Source organism: Octopus sinensis, linkage group LG5 (genome assembly GCF_006345805.1).
Source record: "Octopus sinensis linkage group LG5, ASM634580v1, whole genome shotgun sequence".
In the NCBI taxonomy this organism is placed as follows: domain Eukaryota; kingdom Metazoa; phylum Mollusca; class Cephalopoda; order Octopoda; family Octopodidae; genus Octopus; species Octopus sinensis.
Window position 1 is genome coordinate 59,320,013 of NC_043001.1, and position 13,324 is coordinate 59,333,336.

Consider the following 13,324-nt stretch of genomic DNA (forward strand, 5'->3'; position numbering starts at 1 on the left):
TCTTGTTCATCTTGTTGCTGATGTTTTTGTTGATACAGTTGTTGCTAATGTTGTTGTTTCCGCTGTTTGTGGAGATGGGGGAGTGATTAGGTGATGGTGGTGGTGGTGCTGTTGCCGTTCACATCATTATCGTTGCTGCTGGTACTTTTGCACTTGTTACTGATGTCATAGCAACAAGAGGAAATTATATTTATCGGGAGTTATAACTGTATGTTGCTCTTCGTCGGAGTTAACAGAATGCTGCTCTTGGTCGATTATTATTATTTTTCCGTCATCCGACATTTTTTAAAATGGGAAAAATGAATAAAATCCTGTCTTCACAAAAAATGCGAAAGAGCAAAATAGTTATTACAACCCCCAAAAGGGGGCTGTAATAACACAAAATGTTACCACCGTGATCCAGACAACGTAAGCAAAATACTTGTTAAATAAAAGTTTGAATAAATGGGCTGCAACCAGCTGAAATGTTTGATTAAACACTTACAAATTACGGAGGTCCAACATGCACGATTTCACAGACCATAATAATAATAATAATAATAATAATAATAATAATAATAATAATAATAATAATAATGATAATAACAACAACAGCAAAAACAATAATTTCAGAGTAAAGGGTACGTCGATTAGATCGACCCCAGTATTCAACTGATACTTATTTGATCACCCTCGAAAGGATGATTGGAAGTGTCGACCTCGGCGGAATTTGAACTGAGAACGTAAAAGCCAGACGTGCTAACGATTCTGCCAGCTCGCTGCCTAAATAATAATAATAACAACAACAACAACAACAACAACAACAACAACAACAACAATAATAATAATAACAACAACAACAGCAACAAGAACGACAACAATACTTTGCAATTTCTTGTCATATTGCTGTTATCACCTCCACCAGCAGTATAGCATTACTACAAATCGTGCTGTTCACAGCAACTTAGACTGTAACATCATTAATCATATACAGAAAGCAAACACTGCTAATAGTAATGAAAATATCTTGCCAGAAGCATGTCTAAATCCAATCCTGTGCTCTATTACCATCAATACCACCAATACCACCACCATCACCGCCATAACCTCACCTACAGCTGCAACCATCCTAACAATAATAATGTCATACTGTGTAAACAGTTCCTTCCACAAGCTCAGTCTCCTCCATTTCCGTTCCCACAAGCTGCCAAATAACCCCTTTCCCCATCAAAAAGTGGAATTGAACCGAATATCTCACGTAAATGGAGATTTCTTTTATTCCTTTATCAAATATTTTGAGAATCTGTCGGATCTGTGCTCAACTTCACAATTTGCAACAGTAAAGACTTCATTATTATCAGCACGATCGTATCACCGAAGACTACATTCTTTGATTTGCTTGTGCATTGTTCCACCGTGATTAATCTTTACTTAAATTTTGACTGAACCGGGAATACTTAGATGAAATTGTAAATGATTTTGTGCCAGAATGCGAAAAGACAACAAATGACAATAACTTTTCAAGAATCCTCCTAACATCTTTGGTGGATGAGAGATTTCGTATACGTTTGGGTAAAACGCTAGGAAATCGCTTCGTCATATATTACTAATATAATGAACCATCGTGAGTAATGTAGATTTCAGAATGTACACATTTATGGCTATTTAAGAATCAACGCAGAGTATCAGAGATTAAAGTCAAACATATTTGTGGAGATATTCCATTATTTTTTTAGAGAATTTCCTTCTCTGTTTTAAATTCTGTTAAATCGATTGCTATATTTTGAAGGCAGACGAAACTTGAAATGAATTTGTCTACTTTCTGACTGACGAGAATTTGTTACATGCTAGTGCTTTTCCGCTGCAGGCAAAAATAAACTAAAACACATTGCCCTGGGCCGTAGACACAAAGACTAGAGAGTCTCATTCACTTGTGTACGTACCAATTTTCTTTGAAGAGGAACCTTTGACTGAAAAAAAACTCTGCTTTCATTAAAGATAACGCTTTACTTCCAAAGCAGTTCAAATGTTCGGGTAGACATTCGTTTGTTTTTGAGGGTGTTTATATATGTACATATATACTAACCATTCATAAACATACACACACGCACACCCACGGATGCACAGACATATGTATACATGCACATACGCACATATGCTACTATGTATGCACACACACACGTACATACACACACACATACACATATATATACACATACATTTTGTATGTATATGTGTACCAGAGTGTAGAAATACACACATACGCACACTCACAGTTAGACATGCATACACATAGTATCAATCGAAACTTCATTTTCTTCTTTATTTATTGCAACTTGTAACTTACCGCTTTACAGGAAACATACTTTTTCTGTATAAATGCATACTTATTCATATGTATATGATCTACTTCTCGTACATCTCTCTATCCTCTCTCTCTCTCTCTCATTCTGTCTCTCTGTCACTCTGTCTCTCTTTATGATACTTATGATACTTAAATAGAGTGAGGGAGAGAGGAAAGAGAGGTATGGAAATGAAATAGAAGGTAACTTTAGTACATTAATAAATATTACATTGTTACATTGTAAGTATGTTTGCTTACACGATGTGAGGGAAAGAAAGTAAGAGTAAAATCGAGTGAGGAGAGAGAGAGAGAGAGATACGTGTGTCTTCGTTGGTGACTGTCTCTGTGGCTAATAAATAGTGGTGACCACTAAAATATTCAGCTCCTGCGGAGAAGCTGCACATATTACTTAATATTTTAATCTGTAAAACTAAACAAACTTTCTTCTTATGCTCTCTAGCTGACCTTTACAAGTCATGTCCACTCAATTTCTTAACCTTTGTCATGTTGACTACACATTTGTCTTGTTCGGATCAAGACAACCGTACAAGAAAATTATCGATTATTGCTTTAAGCTCTCCTCTCAATATAGTGTTAGCCTCAGTGCGCACAGGGTGTTAGGTTCGCACGGTATAATTGACATCGGCCAATAAAATCAATTTACTTGCTACCATCGACTGACGGCATTGCTAATATTCTAACACACACATCCAGGCATTGTAAGTTTAATGAAATCATACACAAAGGGGAAAGCAAGACAGATGCACACTCAGGCACACAAGAACAATCATTTGAATTTACTGCGAATATATGACAGTGTATATTTGCAAAATGACTATATTGTATGATTCTGAAGGTATTCGTTAGATGGGTAATATATACATACATACATATATATATATATATATATATATATATATATATATATATATATATATATAATATATATATATATATATATACATATATATATATATATTATATATATATATATATATTATATATATATATATATACATACATATATCAAAACATACACATATATATATATATATATATATATATATATATATATATATATATGTATGTATGTATACGGCAATAAGAAAATAGAGTGGATATGAAGAGGTGGTATTCATCAACTTTTAGACATTAAATTTATATCTATTTATTTAAAAAAACAATTATAACAATATACATACGTGTATAACATATGCATTAAATATATAAAATTCCAGTAATTATTAAAATATATAACGTAGAACCTAGAAACTATTCTACTATGTTCTACGTTATATATTTTAATAATTATTGGTATTTTTATATATGTAAAGTATAATATGTTATACATGTATGTATATTGTTAGAATTGGCTTTTTTTTCCCAAAAATAAATAATAGATATAAATATAATGTCTAAAAGTTGATGAATACCACCTCTTCATCCCCTCTATTTTTTATTACCGTATAAATTAAGGGTAAAACAACTTTTTACCCCCAACCATTTATTACATTCAGTAGTGTAATTACCATGCAATGAAAAATCACTTGTGTATTAATAATAGGGTATTCTCCCAGCAGCATATTGGATATATATTATCCCTTAGTTGATTGGATTCACAACCTCTAACTTTCTTGGGTTCTCGTGATTCGGCTGAGATAACTAACTTAGTAGGTGCATATCTATTAAAGTGCATAAAAAGGGAAATCCCGGAATTACAAAGTGGTCTATATATAGGGATGATGCTCTGTTTGTTATTCCTAGTAATAATAAATCTAGCATTGAACGGATTAGAAAGAAAATTAACAAGTTCTTTAAAGATTTTAACCTTAACATAACTTATGAACCTGGCACTAATTTCCTGGATATTACATTAGACCTTAACTCTAATCTGCATTACCCATTTAGAAAAGAAGGTGAAATCGCTATATCACGTGACGTCACGTGACGGACCAGCCCATCAGATGTTGCTACACATCGCTGGTCACAATGCGTTCGCATTGTTTTAGCCTTCGAATGACGCCACCTCGCTGACTAAGCGAGCAGGCCAACAAAAGAGTGAGAGAAAGAGTGATGAAAAAGTACAGCAGGGATCACCACCCCCTGCCGGAACCTCGTGGAGCTTTTAGGTGTTTTCGCTCAATAAACACACACAACGCCCGGTCTGGGAATCGAAACCGCGATCCTACGACCGCGAGTCCGCTGCCCTAACCTCTGGGACATTGCGCCTCCACGAAATCACTATATACGTAAATAAATTATCTAATCATCCCCCAAATATAATAAAATCTTTGGTTAGAAATATTTCCCTAAGAATTTCCAAATTGTCTTCTAATAATGATATATTTAACTCTCACTCTAAGCATTATAATACAGCATTATCTAAAGCAGGATATAATCAAGAGATTACCCTTATTGATAAAGAGAGCTTACATATTCCTAATAATGGAGTGAACATTAACTACGCAAACATGAATATAGATCACGCCCATAATAAAAATAAAAATAGATTTACGGTGACAACTAATCTAGCATCCAAACCAAATCGTAAGAATAAAAATATGGACCAGAGCAAAGTAATTTTGATAGAACTAATTTAGATAAATCAAAAAAGCATACAAATAGTAGTAATAAGAATAATGACTCTGGCGAGATCAATAATAATTCAACTAACTCTAACTCTAATTTAAGAAGATATAATCTGGTTCAATGTTCCATTTAACTGCGCGATATTATCGGATATATACGGCGAATTCAAATTAATACTACAAAAAAATTTTCCAGCCTCTCATAAATATCATAGAATAATTTCTAAGAGAACGGTTTGGATTTCTTACTCAATCCTCCCAAATATGTCCACTATAATAGCTAGAATTAATAATAAAAACATTAAGTTAGCCAGGAATAATAAGACTAATACCAACATGAATACCAATAATAATTGTAATAATATTATCATAGATAAAAATAAAAATAATAACAACAATAATAATAATTATCAAAATAATTGCAGCATCAACAGCAATATAATAACTAATAATGATATTGATATTAATAGGAATAAGAATAATGATAATAATATGAGCAATACAAAAAGAAATATCGAGAATGAAGATAACAATGATATCTATAGCAGTAATGAGCATTCGGATATAAATACAAACAATAATAATAGTAATACCAAGAATACTGATAAATATGATATGGCTATAGTAGATCTAAATGATAGTGTAAATGGATCGATAAATGATAACACAACTTCAGATAATAATATTACCTATAATAACGAAAATAATACTCATAATAATTTGAATAGCAGCAATATGAGAGATCTATCCTTAAATAATTCTAAATCTGAAAATTATCCCCCTAGTTGCAATTGTAAGTTTAAGTCAAAATGCCCGGCATCTGGTCAGTGTGGGGTCCATAATGTAATCTATAAATGTACTATAACTACTGCGAATTGCAAATTTTTTTATCTGGGTTGTACTATAAAATTTAAGCAAAGAATTAGCAATCATCTCTCCTCCTTTAAGTTAGGTCATAAAGCTGGCTGCACCACACTTTCCAGTAAGATCTGGGAACTCAAAACTAATAATATTAAATATAACCTAAAATGGGAAATAGTTAGAAAGGCAATACCATATAGAAATAATAGGGCAGGTTGCCAACTCTGCTCCATGGAGACATATGAAATTCTAAAACATAGAAAAAATAAAAACCTATTGAATAACCTTTTAGAGTTAGGTCTGTCTTGTATTCACTCAAAAATCAAAACTCTAAAATATTTTAAATAGAAATCTTTAGGCTCTTCCACTGGTGTTCCATCTTTCTAACTGTACCTTTTTAATATATAAAAATAAATAGTATTTGTACGATGCTAATTTTTAATTGACTATATAGTCAATTTGACTAACCTAACTTAAATCATATAAATTTGATAATATTTCCTAATTCTATTCTAAATTTAATAAATAATACTATTCCCTTAAGGATACAAGTAATTTTCACTATATACTTTGAATAAGTAAAATTCTCCCTCAATTTACTATTGAATTTATTTGACCTCTGGATGTTGACCTAAATTCTTTCTTACAATATATAAACATAAGTTAAAATAGAAACAACAATAATAAATAAATAACCTTCTATTCTAGTGTTACCCTTAACTTTCTTACTGTATCTTCCTCTACTGATGGCCTTTGACCCCTTTAATGTTTTCCTTTGATCTCTCTGTATTCTTTATCCTAACATTAACTCTGGGAGTGTCTCAGTTCATAGCTGGTGGTAGACAAACTTTTATAAATCTAAGATTCCTTCAACAATGACCTAGATTTTCTGTCACCACAGAAATAAACTAACCTTTGTCTGTGGTATATCTAGGCCTTCTTACTCCCCTACTCCCTTCCTCCCATAATGTCCTTTATTTGGACAGAATCTGCTTCGCTGACTTTCTTACTACTACAACCAAATTCTGTTTGCAACAGCTTAGTTGTGAAATGAACTGCTGTGTGATCAACAGCTTTCCTCATGTCTCCGGAAGTTATATCTGCATTTTTATGGATGGATTCACCTTCTCTGGGAAGTTAACAATCTTTTTAAAAACTTTTATAAAACTGTGCATCATTAGAAAGCAATTTGAGTCTGCTTATAATTTGACTTTAAATTTCATAGAACTCACTCCTAATACTTCATGAGGATATACACACTCTCTAAGATGTCTGGAAAACATATATGTGATTTAGCTGATGAATACTGGACATTTGTATTTGCTGCAATACTTGCAGCTTTAAATAAAATTGTTCTTGGTATGAAACAATTGTACTAAACTACTAATCCATTCTTGTTGCTTTTTTCTTGGTTATATATATATATATATATATATAATATATATATATATATATATATATATATACGTCGCAAGAAACGTCGCAAGAAATTTGAAAAGCTACACGCGAAACCGGTCTTTCTTTTAAATTATGTCATTACAAGAGGAAAAAAAAATCTTTTTAAAACTTTTCTAATATTCTTCAGACATATTGACGCAAATATATATATTTTTTAACATTCAAGCCTTCTGTAGTTTTTTCACTCTTTACTATTTTCTATATATATATATATACATAGCGTGGAAGGTGTTTATAAGCCATTTAAAAACACATAAAAACCGTTAGATTCACTTCAACATTTAAATTTAATTAATATTTTCGTCGCTTTGAAACCGTGGGTTGTTCACTGACAAAATTCCGTGCCGCATCTGAGAAAGTAACAGTTAGTTCATGACAAATTAATTTTAAACTTTGAAGCGAATTTGACGGTTTTTGTGTATTTTAAATGGCTTATAAATACCTTACAATCTGCAGCTGTTTTTGCTTCAGCACACGATCCCAGATCAAGTCACTTGCTATGCAAGTATATCTCCATAACACACACACACACACAACACACACACACACATACACACACACACACACACACACACACACACACACACACACACACACACACACACATATATATATATATACATATATATAACATTTTTCATATCTTAAATTATGTTTAATATAGACAAGAAATTTTGATGTATATTTCTCAGTAAGTGTATATTGTGTGTGTGTGTGTGAACTCGTGTGTGCACGTGCATGTACAAGAGCATATATGTGCGTGCATGTGATAGAATGGTGGTACATTCTTATAATCTGTTAGATGTCGGTATTTCGTAGTATGTCGTAGCTACAGCATTTGCAATAATGTTAACAACGATTTCATGACAAGAAGCGAAAAATCCTATAAATGTTGATTACATGCGTATGTGTGTGAATATATATATATATATTTATATATGTGTGTGTGTGTGTGTGTGTGTGTGTGTGTGTGTGTGTGTGTGCGTGTGTGTATTCCTTTTTTCTTTTTTCTTTTATTTGTTTCAGTCATTTGACTGCGGCCATGCTGAAACAACGCCTTTCCTCGAACAAATCGACACCAGAATTTTATATTTGTAAGCATAGATCTTATTCTATCGTACTCTTTTGCTGAACCGCTAACTTGCTGGGACGTAAACACCAGCATCGGTTGTCAAGCGATTGTGGGGGGACAAACACTCACACACAAACTCACAAACACACACACGCACACACACATACGACGGGTTTATTTTCAGTTTCCCTCAACCAAATGCACTCACAAGTCTTTGGTCGGCCCTGGGCTATAGTAAAAGAAACTTGCCCAAAGTGCCACACAGTGCGACTAAACCCAGAATCATGTGGTAAGTAAGCTATTTACAACACAGTCACTCATTTTTCTATGATAAATATGGAATACTTCACAAAATTGTGTGTCATTCTTGCGCACTGTAGTGCGCAGGTGCTCACGACTGAAGTCGAATCAAATAGCTTGAAACCGAGTTAGTCTAGCAATCCTGTTAGCTGCAAGAGGTTAGAAGGTGTTCGTTTCCCCCGCAAGTGGGTTGGTGTATATTGATGCATAAATCATCAAACTTCAGAACCAAATAGTTCTCTGCACTCATAAGCATTATTTCTTCAGATCTGCTACTACCTACCGAGCCTTCACAAACTAAAAGAAAGACAGAAAAAGGAAAATGTCCTACCTACTTGAAGACTATGGAAATATTTTCAAGCCACTTCGTTTAATTTGTTGTTCAATTTAATTGTTTTTCTTCTTTTAATTTTAGTTGAAAAAATCGAAAACACAAATCCGGTACTAACCTTTACAAAATGTATTTCATGATAAAATTATTTTAGCGTTTTCTACCTTCTCTTATTTTCCTAATATATATATATGTGATAAAATTTTTATAAGAATTTATCAAGTAGCGTGAAAAACCTCATAAGAGAACAATCCATCAATTTTTCTCTTAAATATAATTTATTTATATTGAAGGCATTACTATACATAAATGCCGCACGCTAGGAGGGACTCTTAAGTCAAAACTACCAAAATAAATAAACACATAGTACCGAATACGAGGGAATGCAACTCGCGAAGTGAGCCTCTTAAAAACAGAATTCAGCTGCATATCATGATTTCACAAAGATATCATATGATTTCATAAGATTTCATAAGATATCATATGAAATCATTTGATATGCAGCTGAATTCTGTTTTTAAGAGGCTCACTTCGCGAGTTGCATTCCCTCGTATTCGGTACTATGTGTCTATTTGTTTTGGTAGTTTTGACTTTAAGACTCCCTCCTAGCGTGTGGCATTTGTGTATAGTAATGCCCTCAATATAAATAAATTATATATATTATATATATATATATATATATACATACGTACATACACACACACACACACACACACACACACACAACACACACACACACACATATATATATATATGAAAACGGGTTAAGAGTCCATACAAATCAAAGATTATGATTAAAAAGATAAATGAATTTGGGAATGGCACAAACGTATATTTCAGAGAATGTTTAATATTTTTGTTACACAGAGTGATTTAAAATATTACCAATTTCGATGTATCCATCTTATCAAATATTAAAAAGCATTTCTGTTTTTCCTTCTCCTATTGATAGAATATGGTCAGTGGTTAAGTGGCTTTTTAAAGGATAGTCAGTGGTTTTTTTAAAGGATGGTCAGTGGTTAAGTGACTTTTTAAAGGATGGTCATTCAAAAGATTGGGAAGGAATTATTTTTCATTTGCTTTATTGTGTGCGTGTGTTGTTTTGTTTAAGTATGTGTGCGTGTGTGCCTATGTAGGTGATGAAATGTGTCTTGTATATTGTAGTGGATGCATATGTGTGTGTGAGTGTGATTGTGGTATGTTTGTGTGTGTGTTTGCATGATTGTGGTGTGTGTGCGTGTGTGTATGATTGTGATGTGTGTGTGGTAGTATCTGTGTGCGTGATTGTTTGTGTTTATGTGAATGATGCATGTGCCTGGCCAAAGCGTTGTGAATGGGTTTGATAGACGGAAGGTGAAAGAAGCCCGTCGTAAATATATATGTATATATCTATGTGTGCGTCTCTGTTTATCCCCCCCAGCACTTGACAACCGATGTTTATGTGTTTACGCCCCCGTAACTTAGTAGTTCGGCAAAAACAGACCGATAGAATAAGTTCTAGGCTTGCAAAGAATAAGTTCTGGGGGTTGATTCACCCAGCTAAAGGTGATGCTCCAGCATGGCCGCAGTCAAATGACTGAAACGAGCAAAAAATAAAAGGATAAGAGTGTGAGTCGATGAGAAGGCCAGTAGCTGGTGTTCGACCCGGTGGTGAGTGGCGAGATACGAAGTGAATATGTGCAAGTGGGTGGGTGAGACTGTGTTGATATGTATTTGTTTACATGTTTGCGTATGACGGTGTGGGAATTAGGGTGTGTGTATGCGTATGAGTGCCTGTGTGTGTATTTATGTGCGTGTGAGTGTGTGTGTGTGTTTATATATGTCCGTATAAAACTATATATATATATATATATAAAATATTATTCGAGACAAAACCACTATTTTGCAAAACAAACAAGGAAAGACTAATTAATACATAAAATTTTAATAAATAGTCAAAAAAACCGCCACTACAATCGTTTCTTGTCTTGATCGACAATCTTCAGGTGGACTTCCAATCTAAAAAATCAATATTTTAAAATATAAAAATAATAATTTTAAAATAATTAAAGTATGAATGAAAAAATATAAGTATATAATCCATATATAACCTATCTATAATCCATATATAAACAATATATAAACAATATATAAACTAAAAAAACCTATCAACAATTAAATATAAAATATAAAATATAAAATATAAAATATAAAATATAAAATATAAAATATAAAATATAAAATATAAAACAAAACAAAAAAAAAATAATAATATAATAATAAACTATATATACACCCATACGCATATACCTAATTATATATAACCATATCTAACTACATACACTAAATCACACACCTATATATATATCCCTATACATACACATAAAAATGTCTAGGCAACTATAAATAAATAAAATAGCTAAATACTTCAACACAATACTTATTCATACTCCCACACACACACACATACAACCCACATTCACGCTCTAGAAAACGGACATCACTCAAAACTATGAACGGAGAAATGGAATAAATGGAATTAAAAATTATATACACTTGGTAAAACAAACACTACTTAAAAATTATGAATGAAACAATGCAATAAAACAGCAGACATCGCAAATATACACAAATTACTACAAATTCCTTATCAAACCTACCATGATAACCAAAATTCATAAAAACATATAATGATAAAATCTCCCTTTACTAAACTCTATAACAAACCTATATAGCAATCCCCCTAACCTAAACATTCACACACAAATACACACACGTAAACCACACACCCACGACATATACAAATACCCACACCACTTACACATACCAATACATACATATAAACCTCAACATATACTCCAAAAACCCACTCAACCCCACACAGACAAATAAACACAAAAATTATGAATGGATTCATTTATAAAACTACCATGATAATCTAAAACTCACAAAACAGAAATGATAAAACCTCCCTTTACTAAACACTAAAACATACTTATATAGCAATTCTTTTAACCTATACATTCACACACCAAACCACTCGTAAACCACACACCCATAACAAATACAAACTCCCACCCCACTCACACACACCCACAAGTACATATAAGCCTCAACATATACACCAAACAAAATTACTTTACCAAGGAACTTAACATATATATAAAAAGTATAACCGCTCTGGAAACGAACATCTCTAAATTAATGAATGGAGAAATGGAATAAATGGAATTAAAAATAAAATTTACGTGGCAAAACGAACACCACTCAAAAATTATGAATGAAACAATATAATAAAACAACCAACATCGAAAATAGACAAATTACTACGAATTCCCTAAAAAAAACCATGATAAACCAAAACTCTTAAAAAACATATAACGATAAAATCTCCCTTTGCTAAACTCTATAACAAACCTATATAGTAATCCCCCTAACCTAAACATTCACACACAAACACACACGTAAACCACATACCCACGACTTATACACATACCTAAACTAACTTATAAACCTCCATATACACCAAAACCCACTCCCTCCCACACAGACAAATTAACTCATACATCCCAAAACCTAAATAACAAACCCATATACACATTCACACACAAACACACACACACGCAAAACACACAAACACAACATATACATATACTCCCTCACATATACGCATATACATACTCACTAAACTCAATATATACAACAATATTTACACACCCACACTCATACAGATAAATAAATTATACAACTAAAAACTCGCACACAATCTCATATACATAAACACTCCTATGAAAACAACATTAAATACATCGTAATTAACCAGAATATCAAAAATAACAATATGACATAAAGGTAAATAAAATACATACTTACAATTCAGTGTCAAATTATGAAGTGAAATTAAATTCTTAGCCGTTAAAAAATCAAACCAAAATTACGTTACCATAGAAATAACTTATGTAATCCATAGTGATAAGATTACACCCACTCACACCCAGATGGGTGAATTGCACAACTAGGGAACGCACACACACACGTGTGCGTTTTTTGATTGTGCAATTCGCCCATATGCATGTATGCGGGCGCGATTACATTGTTGCATATATCGAGCCCAAATAGCATGCATATGTACATGTGAGGGGTACACGTAAACGACGTGCGCGTGTACCCCCTGCAGTTATTTATACCCGTGCGTAATATACACATGGAGACTACCACATAGGTACAAATGTGTATAGTAATGGGATACATACACACACATACTCACGCTCACGCACACACACACACACACACACATACACACACATATACATCTATATATATAAACTTGGTGTAATTATATACAAGTTACGCCATGAAAAGTGCCCAGTTTGTGAGCGGCGAATGTGTGCTTAACTCAACCAGAATAAAAT